The 21,876-nt window shown below is 36.5% G+C and overlaps 1 protein-coding gene across 2 annotated transcripts in view; it reads right to left on the reverse strand.

Moving 5' to 3' along the window:
* DACH2 (dachshund family transcription factor 2) overlaps positions 1 to 21,876 on the reverse strand; it is a 286,945-nt gene that overhangs the window by 72,161 nt on the left and 192,908 nt on the right. The gene's annotated exons all lie outside the window — the stretch shown is intronic.

Genomic DNA, 21,876 nt, shown 5'->3' on the forward strand with positions numbered 1-21,876 from the left:
CAAACAACAAAAAAAACAAAACAAACAAACAAAAAAAAAAACACCACAGAGAGACACACTGGCCTGATTAAAAAAAAAAAAAAAAAAAAAAGTAGACTGAAACTTGGCCTATTTGGAGGAATCAGAACTTCTTTCAGAGTTCAGATTGTTGAACATCGAAAATGAAGAGAAGTCATAATTTATAAATGGGGAATCTCCCTATATCAAGGATAGGAAGGTACCATTTATGCTACATTCCTGATAAACTGTCACTTTCCTGTCAGAAAAACATAAGACTGTTTTGGGTCTGGATTATTTAGCCCTATATTCTGCCCTGCACAGTGACAGTGGAAGATGTTACTTATTAAGACTACGTAAGTCTGTCCACTTTCTGAGGTCCCTTATCACTCCCAAATAAATTTTGGTATTTTCAAAAGGGAATGAGGTTTGTTTCGATTACACTTGAACGCTGGGTGATAAACCAGCCCCTAAAAGCAGGGCATCCATCTGAAAATCTAAAGGAAAGATTTGCAGTGCATTTTAAGCTTTAATGCACTGATTTGTTTAGTTGCGTGTATTTGGCTGTATCAACTTCTGGATCATGCCCTAGAAGAAAGCCATGAAAGTGTGTAGGGTAAGATATTAAAACTCAAGAAATCCAGTGATGGCTTTACTGGTCTACTTCCAAAAACTTATCAAGTGGTTCAGCAGATGTAATTACTGCTTAGCCCTGCCAAAGCTTTGAAATGTGCCCATTAATTCAGCAATTCCCAATCTGTCCATCAGTCAGTCATACTTAAAAAATATGTCTGTCACAACTTAGGTGAAGTAATCTGTTGATAATTATACAATAAGAAGTCATCTGAAATTTGAGTATGATTTCTAAACTTTCTGAAAAGTCTTAATGACAGAAAAATCAAAGTTTATTTCACAGCCATAAGGATACAAAAGATAACTTAGGATATCAGAGTATTTAGTAGCAATTGATTTAAAGAGAATAATTCAATTAAGTCTACAAAGGTACTTTTTTAGAAGATAAAAGCACAGACGTAGTATTCAGTGATCTAACCATCTCACCCAGACCATCAATTCCCTCCCTTTAAAATGAGCAAAGAAAAAGAAGAGTGTGGTAAATGCAATGACTTTTAAAGTTCCCAAATGGCCAAATATTCATTTAAACATGAAATACCAAACATATCTCAATGTGTCAGCTGATGCACCACAAAAGCATCCCACTAAAGTTAGATATAGCAAGCTGAAGATTACATTTTTAGTCTTGATACAAACTATCATACTAAATTCCATAAAAATATACTAACGCTCAAAAGCACAAAGTTAGCTACCTGTTCCCATTCTTCTCATTTCTTTTGTTGATTTGGTCATGCATAAATATCAATCAAAACAATTCAGTTCTTGCCCTTGAAGGAATGTGACAAAATCTCTGATAATTAATGAATGAAATCTTTGCTTCTTTGTTGCCTGCTATTTAACTGTGTGATAATACAACAAAGGGAAAAAAACAAACAAACAAACAAAGCAAACCAACAAAGAAAGCAAAGAAAGAAAGAAAACCAATAACAAGCCTGTAATCTTTACATCAATAGTTAGATACTTATGGCTTCCTAAATGGAAATCAGTCACGGTATTTCAGGAGGGAGGGACAATATAAATAAAGGAATAATGAGCATCAGAACGCATATAAACACAGTAACAGCTGCAGTCCATCTAGCTTAATACCTTGTCTCTGACAAAGCCAAAAGCAATACTTACTGAATGAATATAAGTGCAGAGAAGCCTAGTGACAATTTCCCAGAATATTCTCCATCAATTTGTGCATTATGAACTTCCTGAAACAGAGATACTTTCCTTAAATTTAATAACCTTTACTAGACCTTTCTTCCACTTAATTAAACTGCTGCCAGTTTTCCGCATCAACAGTATCCTGTAGCAAGGAGTTCCACAGCTTGACTATGCATTTTCTGAAAAGTTACCTCATGTTACTGGGGCAGGGGTAACTTGGTATTTGTTGCCTTGCTCTGATGTCTTCTAGTTTTTCTAGTGTATGCTATAATGAACAATAAACCCTTATTCTGTTTCTTCTATACAGTTTGTAGTATTATTCTTGGAATTAGGAAGTTTAGAGTTAAAACATAAATATTCTTTTGGATCTACATCAATGTCAAAAGCATGTGCAAACTCCTTCCTCAGGGCTATTAAGTGATCTCAATTCTCTGTCGCTCACTTTTTGCATGAACCTCAGCAAGTTTGAGCTACCGGCTAGATAATATGCTTGCATTCTTATTGGAAAGTTGGTTTAGGGAGGCTTCTGACAGCTTACCAAAAATGCTTTTGACATAAGAGGGCTTCCAAAAATCTGCACATATCGTTTTTTCAACAGACATGATGTTGGCAAACCCAAGAGAGGACAATCTTTAAATGTTCAATACTACCTTGAAATGTAACCACAGGATTACAGTTCATTCTTGCACAAATGATCCTTGTGCATTCAGAACTATAATTGCTAACATTTTCAGTGATACATGAGTCATTTTATTGCTTTTTATTTTTCTATAGAAAGGTAACGATACTGTACTAGAACATATCTCTTCTGGTTTATGACCATCAAGAAAAAAATGAAGTGTTTCCTGCTGAAGGACCAAAGTCTGTCTTCAGAAACACGTGTATTTCACAGATGGAAATACGGCCAAATTTGGTCTGTCGTGTTTTTATTACTGTCGATGATGCACGAGCCAGAAATAAAACAGCTTAACTTTCAGATCTTGAACACAGTTTGTAGGGCTGGCTGCCACGAAGAATAAAATATACATTCCTCTATACTAAACAACTGCAGCCAGCAAGGCTGGGACTAGGAACTAGGATTCATATTTCAGTGATGACAATCACTGACACCTTCAGTCATCACAAACCAAGCACTCTGGGGTTGCTTTTTTAATTGCTTAATATTTTTGCATATTTGAAAACTTACTGAAACAATCACAGAGACACATGTACTATGTATTTTTAATTTAAGTGCAGCTAGCCAAAGAGTTTGGTATGATTTTAGAGTCTTTGAGAACATCTTGATCTCTGCAGCGCACAGGTAGCAGCACTATGGTTCCAGATCAGATCACTGAAGTTTCAACAGTTTGTGAACAACTCAAGTTAACAATTGTGATATGCTGAGTTAATTTGTATTAATGACATAAGCAAATTATGTATTTATAATTTTTTCAATAGGAGATTAGTATTCTAATGCTAGAGGAACTCTGTGTAATATAAAGTGTGGCTTTAAAGAATTAAATGCAGTTTGTGGTACTTCATACTTAAATGTTTGTTCAATCTTCCAAACCCCTACCAACTTGAAATGTCTACAAAGAACTGAACAACACTGACGATTTCACTACAGAATGAGATGTTTCAAAGGGTATCATCATTTCATATTGAAGATGGATGATTGTAGAAGTTCTCCGGTGAGATTTACTGCCAGAAGCCTGTTTCCATGAAGAATCAGTAAGAACAGACACTTGCTCTTGCACAGCCTCAACAGTTGTGTCAGCATGAGGAACACTGGAAAGGTATATACTAACTCTGAAGATGTGCAATTTCTGTTCTATCTGGCATTTGATTCCTTGAACTAACTTATTACAGACTTCCAAAAAATTTACATTGCTGCCAAAATCAGGAGAGCCTGTGAGTAAAACTAATTCACATAAAAGGTCAGCAGTGAAATCCATGGTGTTTCATTTAATGTCAGTCTAAAAATAAGCAAAAGAATCTTGAATTTCATTAATGGCCAAGTCTGTGCTTCTTTAAGAACTCACTTTCATTTTTGCTTATAATAATAGCTGAATATATACCTACCACAGCCTATAGACATCTTGTATGTTCAATCAATCTTTGATTTTCAGATTCCTCATTCATCAAACCTAGCTATTAGGTGCTCTCAGCTAATCTCTAGTGCAATTCTCCTCAATGATATGTGAGAGCTTGGCATTGGTTTCTCGAAGGAGCAGGATCAAAACCTTAGAAATGACCAACTGTGCCAAATAAACCATTCAAAAAATACATCCCAAATTTGCTGCTATGCAAGGGATACTCTAGGTCTTCTTTCTGAGGTATACAAAGCTATTAACTATCATCAGCACAAACATCATTAAAATGCTGATATTAATACTAGATAAAGTGAAAATATATCTTAAGAGGAAAAAGTGTGAGGCTTTAGCAACAATATATAATAGCTCAGTGCCAAGCTGAACTTAACTAAGCTTGAGGTTTTGGACAGGATTCATTTCTGCTTATAATATAAGTATGCACCACCTTGATTATCATTTAAAAAAATATTGACAGCTTGCCTTCTCATACCAATGCCTAGTAACAAATTCCAAATGTTTTGTCACATTTCTTGTGAGCAATGCCATCTGCCAGAGGTGGCATTTCATGGCTGTTTACCCTGACTCCCTCCAAGAATTCATCTGCCACTATCTAATGCTGCCTGAATAAAGGGGATTAAGACTCTGATGCAACAGAGACTATTGATAATTTGGTATAATTGGGAAGAAATGAAGATAAATGAGGTTGAGGATGGAGAGGCAATTAGTTGAGCTGCCTGTACAGCTGTGTTCTCGGCCTAGCTCCCCTGGCCTTTTCTTTGGTGAGGTATGTGCAAATTAAACATAATGACAAATACACTCTTCCCAGAGCTCTTTAGTTTGGGAAGCTTGAAGATACGATTTTCACTTTTGAGATTCGAGGCAGTGTTCAGTTTTTAAAAAAAAAGTCCTACTCACTGTTGAGCTTTTTAAAGAGAACGCAGTTTCTAACAGCACACCTACAGTACAGAATCTGTTATTTCAAAACACAGCTCTTCATCTGGGAGTAGTACTGAGTACTTCTGCTGTTATTGTGGTTTTGACCAGAAGGATGAAGGCTTTTACCTTCCTCAGTGTCACAGAGAGCCTTGATCACTACAGAGATCGAAACATCTTTGATACTGAAATTTGGCATCTCAATCTGTAAATATCTATCCATTTAATTAGCCAAACAACACCCCCCAAAGCATGATTTCCCTGATCTGTGTATTCTTTGAAGTCTAGCTCAAAATACTGCAGCTGGATCTTCATTTTTTAATGCGCTGTCTTTTAAAAATACTGGTCAAAATGCCTCAAGTCTACAAGACACATTTTATTCTATGAAAGACTGGAAGAGTGACAGATTTGTAGTCATGAACGTAATAGGAAGACAGCTACCTAGGTATTAGCCTTACTTCTAGGCTATATTATCCAAGTAAAGCCAATAATCGAGCCTGAATACCTTGAAAGGTGTGAACATGGTCACACTACTAAGCTCCAAATTAGAAGGAACAAATCTGTCGTAGTATGTAATTCTTTCAAATATATCCAGATCCATTCATACATATACATACATATCTAAAAATATGCACTTGTATGGTTTAACATAAAAAAGTACAAAATATACATTTGCCACAAGAAATGCCACTTTATGTTTCATGTAAGATTCTAATGTAGTTCTTCATAAACAACAAATAAAATCACATAAGATCTTCTTTAGAAAGAAGACCAGTATTTAGAGGCAGTTTTGGCTTACAGACCTGTTTCCCTAACAAGCCACATATGAATTTTCTGTCTTCATATATAGGTGGTTCTAACAGAATTGGGTCTTAGATGAAAGACTCTTCATATAAATTGCACTTTTTCCCACATCTATATTGACTTCAACTCTTCTATTATTTTAGAGGTTACTTGAACAATGCTCCTTGCATAAAGACACAGCCAAGATCCTGCACATTGAAGGAATTTTGGTGAATTTTAGAAGAAAAATGTTCAATATTTTAAAAGAACAACAATGTAATAGATTTGGTTTGAAGCATGAATTTTAACATAGTTCTTTTGTACTGTAAAGCACAGTTCTTTGGCATATTTTCAAAGCTGAATTTGGCCCTTTTAGAACTCAAAGAACCTCCTCCAGGAGTCTCCTCCTGTTTTTTCATATCTGCAAAACCTTTCTGTCTCAACACTGCACTCTTTCCCACTACCCAGAGGTCAACTAAAATTTCAGTTTAGCCTTATCTAATGTATTTTTTCATTTTGCATTAGATTTCTACAAAAGACTAAAAATAGTTCACTTTTTTTTGTGAGGCAAACATGCCAGCAGAAAAGGAGAACATAACAAGTAGTTTATAATTAAGTTAAATCTACATTTAGTCTTACAGAAGCCGAAAATTTGGCTGAGGTAACTGTTCCTTTTTATAACCAAAGTTTTTAACATACAGTGCAGAATAGTGATTTTTTTTAATTAGCCTTCAATATTCAAATTGCATAGATTACACCTTTAGTCCTTTACTGAAACCCTCCTCTCATTAACATTGTAAATGAGCAAAATTATTTGCTGCTCATCTTCTGGCTTGACACTTTATCAAAGTATTCCAAGCTGATCTTTGATTTTGTGATTGACCGTGTACAGTGTACACATTACATACGTCACATGGAGCAGCACTTAGGCTTTCCACTGGGAACAAACGCCCCTGTCCAGGGTGGAGAGACAGCAGCAGCTCTTTCCAGCTCTGCTGTGCTTTCTCACACCTGCACCACAGCTGTACACACTTACCGCCACTCGTGTTGGCAGCCTTCATCTCCTGGGATCATACAGGGTTGAGTGCTCTCAAACAAAGCAAAAATACGTGTCTCTGTGGGTGCTCCCGATGTGTGTCAGCACGGCTGTAGTCAACAATGCCCAATCCAGCATTTTCTTTTTATTTTGCACTTGAGGCAACTGGTGCAAGACTTGCCTGATCTCTTTGCACCTTGGCATGCCCCTCGTCCTTCACCCCCGGCGGCAGCGCTCGCTGCCCTGTGAGGAACAGCTGCTGGCTGAGGGCCACGCGTCCCAGCCAGGCAGCAGGGGAAAGGCCTGGAGGGGGGTTCAGAAAGGGCTGATGCTGCAGCTCAGTGGGGAGACTGAGACCTGGAAAGTGACACACCTAAGTACAGGCAGAAGGAGAACGAGGATAAGAACTGTTCGCTGACTTCAGTAGCTTATGGGATACAGAAAACACAGCACTTTCAGTAACATGTCCATAACCTAAAAGGTAGCAAAAGGCAGCTTCTGAGCAAGCAAGCTAGGAAACTAAGGAAAGGCAAGCGGTAATATAGAAATAAACAGAAAAATAATTTACCCTGTCATGAATAGAAGAATGAGCTGAAAATGAAATTTCCATGTTCATTGTACTCTGATTTCCCACTTCCATGTTAAAACATTCATGTACGTCCCTCTTCCCCCCCTTTCGTGTAGATATTCCTCAGAGGTGGGTGCTAATTATTTGTCTATCAACATCCTCTCCCAAAATTATCATGTGTGAAAGCCTCACTACCGCAAGGGTTAAGTGAACCCCTTCCTGAGCAAATACTTTGTGTTTTTATGGAATCCCCTCTTGCTGTTTTTCAAATGCCTCACTATTACAAGGCTACATACGAATTCTACTCTACCTCTTCACAACTTAAAAACTCAGACACACAAAATGTAACTATATTTAAAAAAAAACAAAACAACAACAACAACAACAAAAACCAACAAAAACAGCTCTTTCAACTGCTAGAGTTATTTATTTATTTGTACCCTACATTTAAGTGATTGCTCATTTTCCTATTTCATAATGGTACTCTGCAACAGTATTATTAAATATTTCTAAAGCAACGGCATTATGGTAAAATTAACTGTGATTTCTCAAAAATGAAACTGGAAAGGAAGAACAAGTATCAGAAAAGTACTTCTACAATTAGTATCTTAGCCCACTAAAATGTGATCAAAAATATTAATTGGTGCTCTTCATGTAAGCTTTTTAAAAATGGGTGTTGAAATTGTATATACCTGGAAAATGACACATAGAAAGTGGCTGATAATGCTGTTCGAGGACCATCTAAAAACCGCAGAAAGTTCTTATTGGGAAAAAAAAAATGAGTAAAAGCTCTTCTAGTCTATAAAAGTGACTTGAAAAGATGGAATCTGTGACTTCCTCTAGTGTTTGCATAAAGAACTAACACACGGTAATTGATGATCGAGGAAAAAAGCCACAGATTTCAACAGATCTGCAGAGCTCCCTGGTATTAAATGCTGAGAACAACAATATCAAAAGGATCCCCTCTCCAGCACTACTGGTGTCAAGGTTAATGAGCTAAAACTTGTTAAATTGATATTACCAAACTAATGATTTTTTTATAGTATATTGCATGGATTTTAACAGACAGGCTAATGTGGAATATTGCTAGTCTTAATTGAATTAGAAGTTATTGCACGTGTACAATTAAGATAACTGAAAATGGAGGAGCTGGAGCTGTAAGGCAATTGTCTATTTAGTCCACGCAACCGTCACATACCTTGTGTACTGCCACAAATACAATTAAAATTTCAAATTCAGTCACTGAGTTCAGAACACATTAGACTGCTAACATACAGAGAAGAGGAAATATTAGCATGTGCAAAGATAGTCTATTGACTCAGTAAAGCTTAAAAATCATTAATCTTGATCCCCAGAAGTTCCCTCTTTACTGATTCAAACACTGAATCAGAAAACTCATGTAAATGACAGAGCCTCAGCTCTCGATGATGGAGCAAAAGACAACCTCAACATCAGGAAGGGAAAGTGTCTTGTTCCAAAACTGCTGTGACTCAGAGCTATTCGATAGTTGCAGTCAAGCAGAGAGTAAACACAGACAGTTTCTGCCAAGGTATCTTCTTCCATCAGTATCCCTCCTCTGCTGGCAAGTGGAAATGTACAGCTTTTCATCAGCTGCAGAAACTTCTACTGCTAGAGGAACATCTGTCTACAGGAGGATTTTCTGTATGTGTTGTAAATAGAAGGATACTGAGGATAAGCATTTTCTTGAAATATATATTTAAAAAGAAAAACAAAACAGCTGCAGTGAAAATTCTAGGACAAGTCTGTAAAAAGTGGATTAAAGAATGGTTCTCCACTTTCAAATGAAACTTTCAAACTAATAATTAAGTATTAAAAGTACTTAAATAGTTTTATACCAACCACACCATACATTAAGACAGAGGGTAAATAAATGTCTGGAATCTACATTCCAAATAGATAAACAAACAGCAAGAAAAAAAAAAAAAGATTTAATGAATGATGTTACAAAGGAAGGAGCTGATGGAAAATAAATGGCATTTGTAGATGATTAAATTTTGAAGGTGAAATGTTGTGTAACTGCACCAAACATTTATTTCAGTGCTACAACTGCATCTAATAAATAAAATATATTTTTAATCCAAACTGAAGATGGAACTATCTGATGACTTGGATTTTGCATTCATGTAGTACAGGGGCAGGGTTTAGGCTGTAATTATTCAAGGCAGTTTCAAAGAATGAGAAGCTGTTAGTAAGTTGGATAGAAAATGAGCATCAGTCGCTAGCAATAGAACAATGCACATATTTCTTCTGCAGACAGAATCACAGAGTTTAAATTCATTGAGGATCTTTAGAAATTATCTTCCTAAATATCAGATGCCTACAAGTTTGTCCCAAATGCCCTTCTGTTTACTTAATATTTTTCTATTAAAGATCAATCTCTAACATAGAAATGTTGTTTAATGTACAGTATATAAATCCAGATTCATTTGGTATTTATAAAAAATAAATTTTAAAAATTTATGTTAGGTACTCTAGCATTTCTCAAGGACTATTATCCTTGGACCTAGAATTTTACAAAGAAATTGAATTTAGTTGGATTCAACTTCCAAAAAATACCTACTTTGTCAAAACAAGAATAAAAATAGAAGACATGCAGCAAACGAGGGGGAATATTTCTTAAGGATGAAAAGCCAAAATCTGCCTTACATCAAGTTCTTTGATAGAGTCGGTCAGAAAACATGTCCATAAGAACAGTCCATCCTGCAAACACTTCTACCTACTACCTTTACAATTTCCATCTGAAATATGAGAAAATAAATCACAGTTTTACTAATATTATCTGCCTTACAAAGGGCAAAATGCAGCCTGTCCTGTCCCACGATACTGGTAACTGAATACAGAGATCAAACACAGACATGCTGGAAGTTTCACAAGTCCCACAGATTATCTCTGTTCCCATCCTTATAGATGCCTGAGCATCTCCTTATAAAGAAGGAATGTAGTCTCGTTTTTACATTGTACAGATACAGAACAGACACAACAAAACAAGTCCTTCAATTTTCTAGGTTTTAAATATCAATGCATGCCTGATCTTAAAGGCAAGCTCAACATTTATGTCTTGTCTTGGTGATGAAGTTCATGAATTTATAATGAGAGCAGAACAACTCTGCCACTGATTAAATGTCAAAAAAGGTTTTATTGTCAAATATACTGTAAATACAGAAGATATACAACAAAGACTATTAATTGCAGATAGCTCTGTACAGCTCAAAAAATGCACATGATCTAAACAGGAAATGTTGATTTTCATAGTTTCAACTATCACTTTTAATTTACCTTCAGAATCTACCTTCAATCAACCATTATAGCATGAAATGGCCTTTATAGCTATAAAATGACCAAACTCTGCTGAATGAAATGCCTCATATTCAAGGGCAGATGGAGCCTATACCATGAACATGCAAAGCATTATTAATCTATCTACCCAACACTCTGGATCTTTATTAAAATTTATTTAAACTTTAAGCCAGAGTGGTGTAATGAGAACTGACCAGGGACCTAGAAATTTATCAGGTTGAGGCAGAACAAGAACAAACAGAACAAGAAGCAGCAAGGATGAGCCTGTAACAAGGAGGACTTAATATTTATAAAAACGGCCACGACTGGTAATCCTATGAAGTTTCTGAAATAAAGCTGGACAGCCACCTCTGTCAGACACAATGCTGGCAGAACGCTTGCTTCACTGGGAAAGTGGCTAAGGAAACGAGCCTGGAAGTCCTGTTTCCCTATGGCATTGAACCCTGCAAACTGCAATACACACATTGGATCCAGGGGCAGCGTCAAACTGCATGGTGGAACAGCCCGTCCTGAATTCACCCTGCCACAGCTAAGCTGCACCTACCACCTGAGCTGGATCTTCATGCCACAACATAGCCTACCACACAAGCCTAGTTGCACAGCCCAGAATCCTACACAGGATCTCCTCGTCAGCTACAGGAACGGTTCAGGGAAAGCCCTACCTATTCTGCTCTTCAGAAACATTGCAGTTAGAAGAGACAGAACCATTCTAAAATCATTAGGTGCATGCTTGCTGTGCTTTCAGTGATCTAATTAATATAAATTATGCTCTTAAGGAAGTAAGAATAAGAATTTAGTTTGGAAAAAAGATATTGCAGCCATAGAAGTTAAAGATTGCCAACATGCTCTGGTGACAAAAGTACATTTATTGTTGGTCAGACAAAACATTGTTTGTCTTCCATAATTGTAACTACGACGGTCTGATAAATTGCTGCTGATTGTACACAGTGAGAGGGTTGGTGTGGTTTTTGTTTGGTTGGTTTTGGTGTTTTTTTATTGTGGTAGTTTTCTGTTGTGTTTTTTTTTTTCTTTTTTTTTTTTTTTTCCTTAAAAGAGCTAGAAGCACAGACTACCCACCTGTATCTATTTTTAATTTGGTAATGTGTGTACTTGCTAAAATTCTACCAAAATGTCACTCACAGCTTTAGATTCCACCTTTTTTTAAACAGAATATGGAGCAGAAAGCATAACCTATTATGCAAAACTGTCATATGCTTACTTTTAAAATCACAGAAATAAATGCATTATCCCAACTTCCTTATGAATAAAGACTTTAATAAAGGAAAACAAAACTTGAATATAACTATTTAAAATAGCCAAGGTATTCTATAAAAAGTAATAAGGTTTTGATCTGTGTATGTCTTGTTCACCCATACTCCAGAACTAAGGAATGCCTCTCACTTTATGGGTAAAGGCAGAATTACTTGAGACCACTGTGACTTCTGTCTCATCAAATTCACAAATCAGCTAGACATTTAAACAGCACCAACTGTTGCAAGTAAAACTGCTAACGAATCTCAGCTGCAAAAATGTCAGTTCAGGGCACTCTGCAAAAATCTAGTGCTGAATCCTTAACTGAAAAAAAAAATTAAAAATGTTTTTGGACTAATGCTACTCTTTCGAGTAAGAAAATATTCCAAATGATCACATTTCTTACCTCAAATATAAATTAAATGTATGTTAGGGGATTATTTTTTTTTATCTGATTAAAATTGTAATTCATGAGACTCCTGCTGTTGGCAGCTGCATCACTATCAATGACATCCTTTGGGGGACTCTCAGCATGTGGCCTGCATCAAAGGTAATATCCCAGTTTTCATCCTAACTTACACATGCCTTAACAAGAATAAGAATGTTCCAGACTTTAAAATGTAATTAAAATAATAAAGTACTTTTTATGGTTAAAATATCATTGATGTGAGATTGTAGTTCAGTCTCTAATATTAATAAGGGTAACTATCATCAGCATTTATTTTTCCTATAACAGTGGAATTCCTTACATACTGGATTCTTTGCATCCTTATGTACTGAAACTGGAAGTTAAAATGGAAAATAAACTGGAAATCAGAATGCATTGATTAAGCATATTAACAAACCATAGCATTAAAACAAGTATGTTACATTGTGCACAATGATAGACAAGATATTACTGAAAGAGTACATACAAGGACCTCCAACTCTCCAATAAAATTAAAAATTGTGTCTGACATAAGGAAGTTTACTATTATTGTTTGGTAGCACTACAGAAAACCTGAGGATAAACAGGCACACTTCGCATTTTTGGCCTCCAAAATTACCCGAATTCAGCTGATCACTAGTTGATATTTCCTGCTCTCAGGGCCAGTTTTAGTTTTATCCATCAATGATTTACAAAATGCATTTCGGAGAGGTAGATCTGGAACCATGTTTTTCTTTTTCCTTCCCTTTCCCAGAAAGGCCTGCAGATGCCTCCTCACCCTAAGCCTGCCCACAGGGAGAACAGCTCTGCTTCCGAAGGGCGGGTTGGTCTCTTCACAACAGCCTGTCCTTCGGGACACACGGGGACCTCCTAAGATGTCTGAACTGGAATGTTTTATCCTTTTGCAGTGCAGTGCATCCTGTCTGTACTGGCCTCATTACAAATTTCTACTGGAAGTCCCAAGCTTGGTACATTTGTTTGGTTAAGCATTGCTCCCCACAGTGCTATGGAAGTTCCTTTGCCTTGCAGAGAAACGAGACCTTGTCATAACAAGAGCCACTTCAACAACCTGCTTTCCTTCTGCAGGTTGATACCAACGACAAATACCTTCCACTACTAACAAATGTGAAAATTATAACCAAGGCAAAAATGTGGCCTTGACTCTAGAGTGGCCAGAATGATTTATGACATCTTCACCTAGTGAAGAAGACTAATGCTCTGGAGAGAGTGAGAGAGCTCGGGCTGCACTCACATGTTCTGTGCCCACTCCTAATTACTTCATCTGTGACTGTAAAAGTGTTTTAACAGACAAAATTAATTATTTTGAATAATCCTTCTGAAATATGATATGCATTTTAATTGTATGCACCCTGTCATTAATTAAAGTTTTTTACCTTTTGGTGCATTAATTCAAAGATTGTATCAGTGACAAAGCAACAATTACAACAAGATTGTTTACCAAAATTAAAAACGAAGTGAAAAGGTTAATGTACTCTTGTGATATACTTAAAGTAATGCTAAAATGTTTTCATTTGAGTTTTTACTAGAAATTATTTTTCCACTCTTTAAAATCAATCTCTTTGTTCCAGGAACACATTTCCTGTCAATAAAATGAAAAATGATATAGATTTAGGAGGATAGTGGTCTCAGCGTAGCATCTCTCATATTATTATTCCAGTATCATCTGTTACAAAGTAAGACCAATTCCCACATCTAATTACAAACAGGATTTCAGAGTCATTAAACAAAATACATTTCCATTAGTGCTGCTGTAAGAAGATAGGGGAAAAAATGAAGATTAGTTCATGCTGCACCTCTGTTTTTCAAGCTTTGAAGATTTAGACCTCTGCACTCTGAGACTATAAATTTGTAAAGGATCTGAAAGGTGACAGACATGTGAAAGCTCTCAATTCCATGCAGTTTGGCCATAACATTTGCATTTTGTCATTAGTTTATCTTTGGCTGCACTTAGTTCCGATCACAGATATGGCAGGAATCTAGAGAGGTTACGCTGTGTGCAGCCAGAGGTATTTTATTTAGGGTTAGGAAGCTTTTTGAATAGATACGAATCTTGATTTCTATATTAAGTTTGTTCCAGCAAAACTTAAAAACCATTGTAAGTCATTCTGTCTTTATAGAAGAGAAAAAAAAAAAAGTACTTTATGCTCTGAATAAAAGGAACAGCAGTTCTTAGGCTTCAAATAAGATAGCAGCCAAAATATACAGAGAAAGCAGACTGTGTGATAGGTTCAACTGTTGAAATATAAGCTTACAAGTATATATATTCTCCATTCATAACCATTTAGCAACATCTACTTGTAATGCATCTATGGAAAATATACCCTTGAGAATTACCCACTCAAAAAGCATTCACACAACCCAGAGCTTAGACATTCAGTAAGAACTTTTCTAAAAAGAAGCCTACAAAATACCAAAATTTGCTTGAACTTTAGGATGGTTTACATTAGCTGATTCAGTTAAAAGTTTATATAAATATCAATTACTTTTATCATGTGTAAAGTTATATTTAAGTTATATTTATTTATATATGAATATATATTTATATAAATATAATATATAATATATATATATTATATACATATTTATATATTTAAGTTATATTTATTATTTTTAAAACTACAGCCAGAATTACTTCACATTTCTCAGAGTTGGATGTCAGTCAATCTAAAGATATAAATATTAGCTGATGAATTGGCATTTGTATGAATTATATATATCTATTATGAAGTATTTAAGTTTAATTTTAAATGGATAAGAATACTCTTTTAGAAGTCAGTTAAAGTAGTCATATGCATTCTATATGTAACTGCTTAAGAATATATCTGAAACAGGATCTTAAATCAGTCTGCAAACAAGAAACAAATTCATTTTTGCACTCCACTGAAACTGTGGTTCGTTAAAGCCTCCTAAAATTCTTGATATGAAATCCCATCAGTGGTGGGGAGCAGAAGCTATCCACTGATATTCACACTCCCCAATCCAAGCTGCCCCCTCCCCCCCCAAAACAAAACAAAACAAAAAAATCTGAAATCTTTCTCTTGCCAAAGAAATAGACATGTGCATCTTTTTTCCAATCTTCACATACAGAGACTAGGGGCTCAGGATAGCTAAGAGGGCTCATGAAAGTGGCACCATTAGGAAGAAATGGAATAGAACACAGCAAAATACGAACAAGGTACAATTGAACCCAGAAAACAAGTTATCACTTCCTAACTAATGTTGAGGAGCTGTATCTTAAAACAGCAAACAGCACAACTAGCTTTTCCTCCGGAGTTATCAGTCTCTGGCTCCAGGAAGGTTCCACTCAGATTTCGTGCTGGGAATTAATTGCTCTGTACCAGTCAGCAGCCACGGGCATTTTCTGACAAGCAGCAAATTGGTAAAGCTTTTCAAGTCCTCAATATTATGTCAACATTTGAGTTCCTTCACTCCATTTTCACTGGAAAAGAAAGCTTACAACTTCTTAAATACCACTTGCAAGTGAGTTCAGGAAACTTCCAAGAAACTTATACCTCCAAACCAGTGTGTGGAAGAGCATCCTGAAAGCCACTTGGTTTCATTGATATGTGAATTTTACTTTAAATATTATGACCTCGGGACAAACATTTAGGCAGAGCTTGTCTCCATGGCCAGTCACCTATGGGGCCATACATGCTGTGATTAGATAGAGAAGCCTCACCCCCATGTCAGCCTGCCATGTGCCAAGAGCTAGCCCCAAACAATGCTGTGTTCAGGGGCTTTACGAGATGTTCGCACGAGTGTGGAGGTCCTGCTGCAACCTCCAGCCTCCCCCAGAGAAACATCCCCGAGCAGTGAGCTGAACAGGAGCTGTGATGTGCTTTGTGCTCCCTCCTGATCTTCGGGAGAGCTCCTGAGCTGCCTCAGCCTGGCACTGAGCACCACTGCCCATCTCCCAGCCTGCTCCCAGCAGCTGTGTAATGACACACGCCACGCCACGAGCCATTCTCACATGCATTTTAAGGAAAAAGGCACATGAAAAATGTCATTCCCTCTCCTACCTACCCTACCCATCCCAGTGCTCGACCCATTGGTGATCAATGGCTGGGGACTGGCAGCTCACTTCACTGCTCAGGGCTAGGCGGACCCATCAGGTCGCTACGTGCTATTCCCAATGTCCAGCACAAGAAACAAGCATCCTCACACTTCACACAAAGCAGGTATGTGTCTAAAGAAATAGCACGGATGTCTCCATTTGTAGGATGAAATGGTTTAATATATCTGCTGTGTCTGGAGTTGAATAGCTTTTGGATGAGAAGATATAGAAAACAAAATGTATTAACTCTTGTTTATTTCAAAGCTGTGTATACTCCTGGCAAAAGGGCAATTAAAGAAAATGAAATGTGTGCTTGACAAGCTTTTCATCTGATTCTAAAAATATTAATAGTAGTTTTGACTGGTTATATTTTTAAAATGGCATGAACGTTTTGTGTTCTTTAAATAAAATGATCATCTTTGAAACAATAGCTCTCTGCTCATGTTACACAAACGATACTTGCTTTAACAACAGGAAAAATGACTTTATGAAGTCTGCACGGCAGTCAAGGATTAAAAAATCTGTTCTCTGGTCTTGTCATTTTTACTCTTACAATAAAATAACAGCCTCGGCATCCTGCTTTTTAGAATAAAAGACCTACCTCTTTTGACTTTTCAAGCACTTGAAAATTTTAAAAGAGGAAAACTAAAAAAATGCTGACCGTGTAATAGCTGGGTATTCATGGTGGGTGGAGAACATGAAAGGTTACAATATGGATCTGTGCCTACGCGTTTCTTTTCAACTTGAGCAGCATCCTCCTGCTTCTGCTAACTCGGCAATCATACAGCTGACAGATTTCTGGGTTTTCTAAATAATGCATGGGATTTTCTTTTAACATGTCAGTGCAAAAGTATCAATTCTGCCCCTGTGTCGTTTGTGATGCTGATTTTCCTTGACAGCATTCCATTAAACCAATGAGTTTTTTCCCTCCTGATGGTTCCTTAAATATTCCTCTGAGTGATGTATTTGTGGTTTTTTAAACAGATTGTGAAGGATGTTTGCATTTATGAGAAAACTGCATGGCAGGTACTGAAGGGAAAAAGGATAAAAAGATAACACTTTTTTTTTTCTATGAAGAGTTTTTTCTCTGATCCTCATATGCCAAAAGCTAGGGTGTTTTTCCTTTCCTTTCTGCCTAACTTAGCTCCTTGTCTGAAAATTAAGCAACAACACTCTACATACAGAATAACATTTTGACTTCCTAAGGAAATACCGCTGAAACACTTAGTACTGTTTGATATCTCTCTTGGGAAAGCAAAACACATTTATTAAATCATGCATGTTAACTCCAAAAGCCAACAGAAGGAAACAACTGCTTTATTCTTTGCATTGAGGTTTTGTACAAACACGGACTGTCACGGATTACTTTGCACCGATCCTTCTTTGCTTATGCAACTGGGTAACAGTGTTGAAGGATGTTCAGGTAATATCACCAATACTGTACTTTGTGATCTCTCTTTCATATTACTGTTCTACCGCACACTTGTACAAATTACCTGTGACCATAATATTAAAAAAAGAGCCCTGCTCTGATTTCAAATAAGTTTCAAATTTCCCCAGGCAATTATGTGCTCATTTCCAGAATCCACTTCACCTAATATTAGTAGTGCATGATGATGAAACAGATGATCTTTATAAACACTTTTGTGCAACCAGACAGGTTTTGTTTTGTTCACCTTATTTCTGTAGAACAACAAAATTGATCGTGTGGCTGGGCTCTGAGCAACCTGCAGACATATCCAGCATACCTGGCTTCAGCTGCCAGCTTCGGACTCTTGATCTCACTCATTTTCCAAGGAGGAATACAAAAGCCACACCACTCTGGCATGTATTATCAAGCAGGCTTCACAGCATGACTTGCCTTAGCTATGGCAATCCCCTGGCCTCAAGGCAGTCTCCAGCCGTGCAGTGAGTGCCGTCAGCAGACTGTCTCACCTCTGAGGACTTACACAGAGTAACCAAAAAAAGAGGAACAGGATTATGAATGAGTTATGGGCACCAGGAATTTGAGATTTCAGAGGGAATCTTCAAATCTTCCAGAGACCCGACTACTTCCACGTCCCCAACTACAGGGCTCTCTCAGTTCAGCCTTTTTTCACAGAGCCTACATGGAGACAGAGAGAGACGCCCAGCCATGAGGAACAGCTACCACAGATCAGCTGGACTGCGGGGCCACAGAACCTACAGTGCCGGATTAAACATGAGATCGTTTCAGCTGCCTGAGAAGTTTGTTTCAGCACTTCATATGATGAGTAGGAAGGTGCAAAAAATCTCTCTCTTCTGAAGAGAGAGGGGAAGGAGGACATTAATGTTCAAATGTCTAACAAGGTTCTTCCCAGCCCTGAACTAATGAATTAGTTCAAATAAAAAAAAAAAGGAAACGTATTATTTTCAAGGTACATTTTTTCATGGTTTCTGTGTTGTATCTTGCAGCGCTTTTTTGTTTGTTTGTTTTAAATCACTTATTTACAGTACTAACCTCCACTATTATCAAGATTACTGCAATATCAGAAAAGGAGGTAGGACCTGATGGCAAAATCATACCAGATGGACTAGAAGCAAAAATGTAGCACATTTGCTCCACACTTCTTTAGACACTCTTCTAAGATCCAGTTCCACACCTGTATCTGCCAGAGGGCAATACAATAGCTGAAGGATTGTAGTCAGTGAACCTGAGTTAGAGTTCAGATTTTAAATTGATAGCTTGAATTCTGGTTTCAGATACAGAAAATCTTTTTTCAGATACAGAAAATTTCTATCATACGCACACAAAGAGAGAATGAAACTGCCAAGTGACATTCTAGGCATTATTAAAGAAACACATTCAAAATGATCTCATACTGACTTCAACAGATACAGATGGGGATTGAAATGAATATGACAAGAAGTTCTCACCACTTTTTGATTATACTAATGACCTGTATACAATGACACACTTCTGAAATATCAGGCAATGAATTTTCAGTACTTATTACTAAACAATTAGATTGTTTATCAAAAAAAAACCAAAAAACAAAAAACAAACAAACCACCGGCAAAACAGACTATTCCACTCATCTATCAGACTATTGGAAAGAGGAGGTAGGCACACATCCTGAAGTGAAATATTTAGTGCTGCTTTATCTTAACTCTCTCCAAAGGAAGTCAACGTGTAACTTTGAGGCAAAAAAACAAACAAACAAACAAAAAAAATTTTTACAGTTGCTTTTTAAAATAAACCCACAACCCTTCAAGTCTTTGTTACAGTAAAAAGAAAAAAAAAAACAAAGCAAAGCAAAGGTAGCCTGCTCTGTATAACTATATTTCTGATTTGACAGCTACAATTATAATCATTCAGACATCTATTTCCCACAAACTCTCCACAACCATAACCTTTAGTGATTAATTATAAAGTTCCAGGAGCAACAGTACACAGACTAATTTCCTAAAACAATAAAAGACAGAATTTCTCATTTGGAGCTAAATGAAACACGAACAGGTTGTTATTCATGCTGAAATCTAGATGCAGAGTCATGTTGCAGCCATTACAGAAGCTATTAAACACAACCTCAAATCAAAGAAACTGTAGGTCTCTCTCCTAAAATAAAATGTTTTCCTCACTTATGAGGCTTCTGACTCCTTTGTTCTGTTTCTTTTTGCCTCTTCTTAGTAACAAAAATTTCAAAATTCAATTTTCTTTCTCATTCTGCATTCCCATTTTGTTTTTAATAGTCATTTAAACTGTAACAGTCTAGAGCAAAACAAACATTTGGTAAAGCTTTCATGCACACAGAATTACCAGGCTGTTCTCTTCACAATGAATCAAAGTTTTGAAGTGTATATCAACTTCTAAACACAATGCCGACTCTCTTCAGGTCCTACCTTACTCTCCAATGAGTTTCTACAGTGAATATTTGGTAATTCCTCAGTTATTTTGTACAGTGAAATAAGATGATTTTAGTTAAGCTGTACATCTATTTATTTATGGTTTTCCTTTTTGACAAGTCCTGCTGTACATGCTTAGTGTAAATCTTTTTAAAAAAAAAAAAAAACCTTCCGAAGAAAGAGATAAACTAAGCATCATAAAATACATCCTACTGCATTGCAGATAATAAAAAATGGGAAAATGATAATAAGTATATTAGTAGTAGTCCTTTTTGTTAAGGACTTATTTCTTCTCCTGCAAGCAATATTGGGACTTGATCCAGAGAATCTGCTCTTGGTAGTTTTACTGAATTAGGCAATGAAAAAGGTAAAGAATGGGAAAAGATCTTTACATAACTGATATCATATCTATATCCTTGGGTCCCAATGTAACTTCACTTAAAGTCAGTGGGAATTTTTCCAAATATTTAAATTGGTATTGAGTCAGTTCTGTAACTCATTGAATTGCTAAACTGCAGAGAACTTGAATTTAATATGCATGCTCTTGGTGTATTTTAGAAAGGCTGGCATGATACTCCCCATAAAACCTGTCAATGTACCTAAAATAATATTATTACTGTACTGCAGACTCTCCCCATAATAAGAAAACAAATTTTGCCATAACAGAAAACACACCAAAAACCATGAACATTGGAATTCACGAGCTTTGTACAGCAGCTTTAAAAAACCTTCATACTAATTCTGCATCTTTTCCATTTGAAGCCTCCTTGCTTTTTGGTAGGAATTTTATCTTCTTCAGTCATAATTCTTAGCATTCAGTGAAACTTCATAATTCCTTTTGAACTATACACAAACTACAAGAGTAATAAGAACTAAATATGCTTTTTCAGTGTTATTTTTCTGAATTCAATATGCACTAATTGATTAGGGTCTGAGAGGTGAATAAGAAATACGTATTCTACATAATAGAAAGCTGGGGAAGGGTTTAATGCATGAATTAGAAGCCAGATTTCTTCAATACAGATGAGTACACAAAATTAGCAAAAGGCAATACCACTTTTGGAAAGACTGCTTTGTGCATAATTTGTCATGAATTCAAAGTTATTCCTTTAGAAAATGAGTCTAAGACCTCCCAGCTGCTGCTTTATTGGTCTAATAAATTACCATTTTGATGGTACAATGCATATACACTATACACCATCCAACCAAGCAAACTGTTCGAGTGCCTTCGTCTTTAGAGACACATGTGTGATTTCAGATATGTGTGAATGCCGATGGGAGATCTGAATGCAATGAGGGATCAGACAATGCCTCTGTTGTTGAATCGGTAATGAAAACAAAGGATGTGTGCAAGTTTCCAAAATACAAAGAGTGTTTTGTAGGATTGTTTGTGTCAAAAAGAGCAAGTCCAGCTGAACCTGTCCTTATTGTAATAGTTATCCAGCAGCTTCCTAACACAAAACAGCTCTATCTTATTCAAGGTTCTCTACACTATCCAAGCAAAATCTCTTCTATTCACCTGAAAAGGACATGAGAGTAAAAAAGAAAATACCCTCTTCAAAAGATCCCTTTCTGACTTAAACTTTGAACCTTATTCTTGTGGAGCTGGGCCTCAGGGAGCATAATTCAAGTCCAAGCTAATATTTCTAACAGCATAGACTGAACTTGTGTTTGGTGTCAGTGCCTTCTTTCCAAGGTCACTCAAGCCAGGTAGGCCGTAACAAATGTTTATCATGACTACTTCATAGCTGTAGTTGCAAATATCCATTC

This window comes from Anas platyrhynchos, chromosome 10, assembly GCF_047663525.1.
Source record: "Anas platyrhynchos isolate ZD024472 breed Pekin duck chromosome 10, IASCAAS_PekinDuck_T2T, whole genome shotgun sequence".
NCBI classification, from domain to species: domain Eukaryota; kingdom Metazoa; phylum Chordata; class Aves; order Anseriformes; family Anatidae; genus Anas; species Anas platyrhynchos.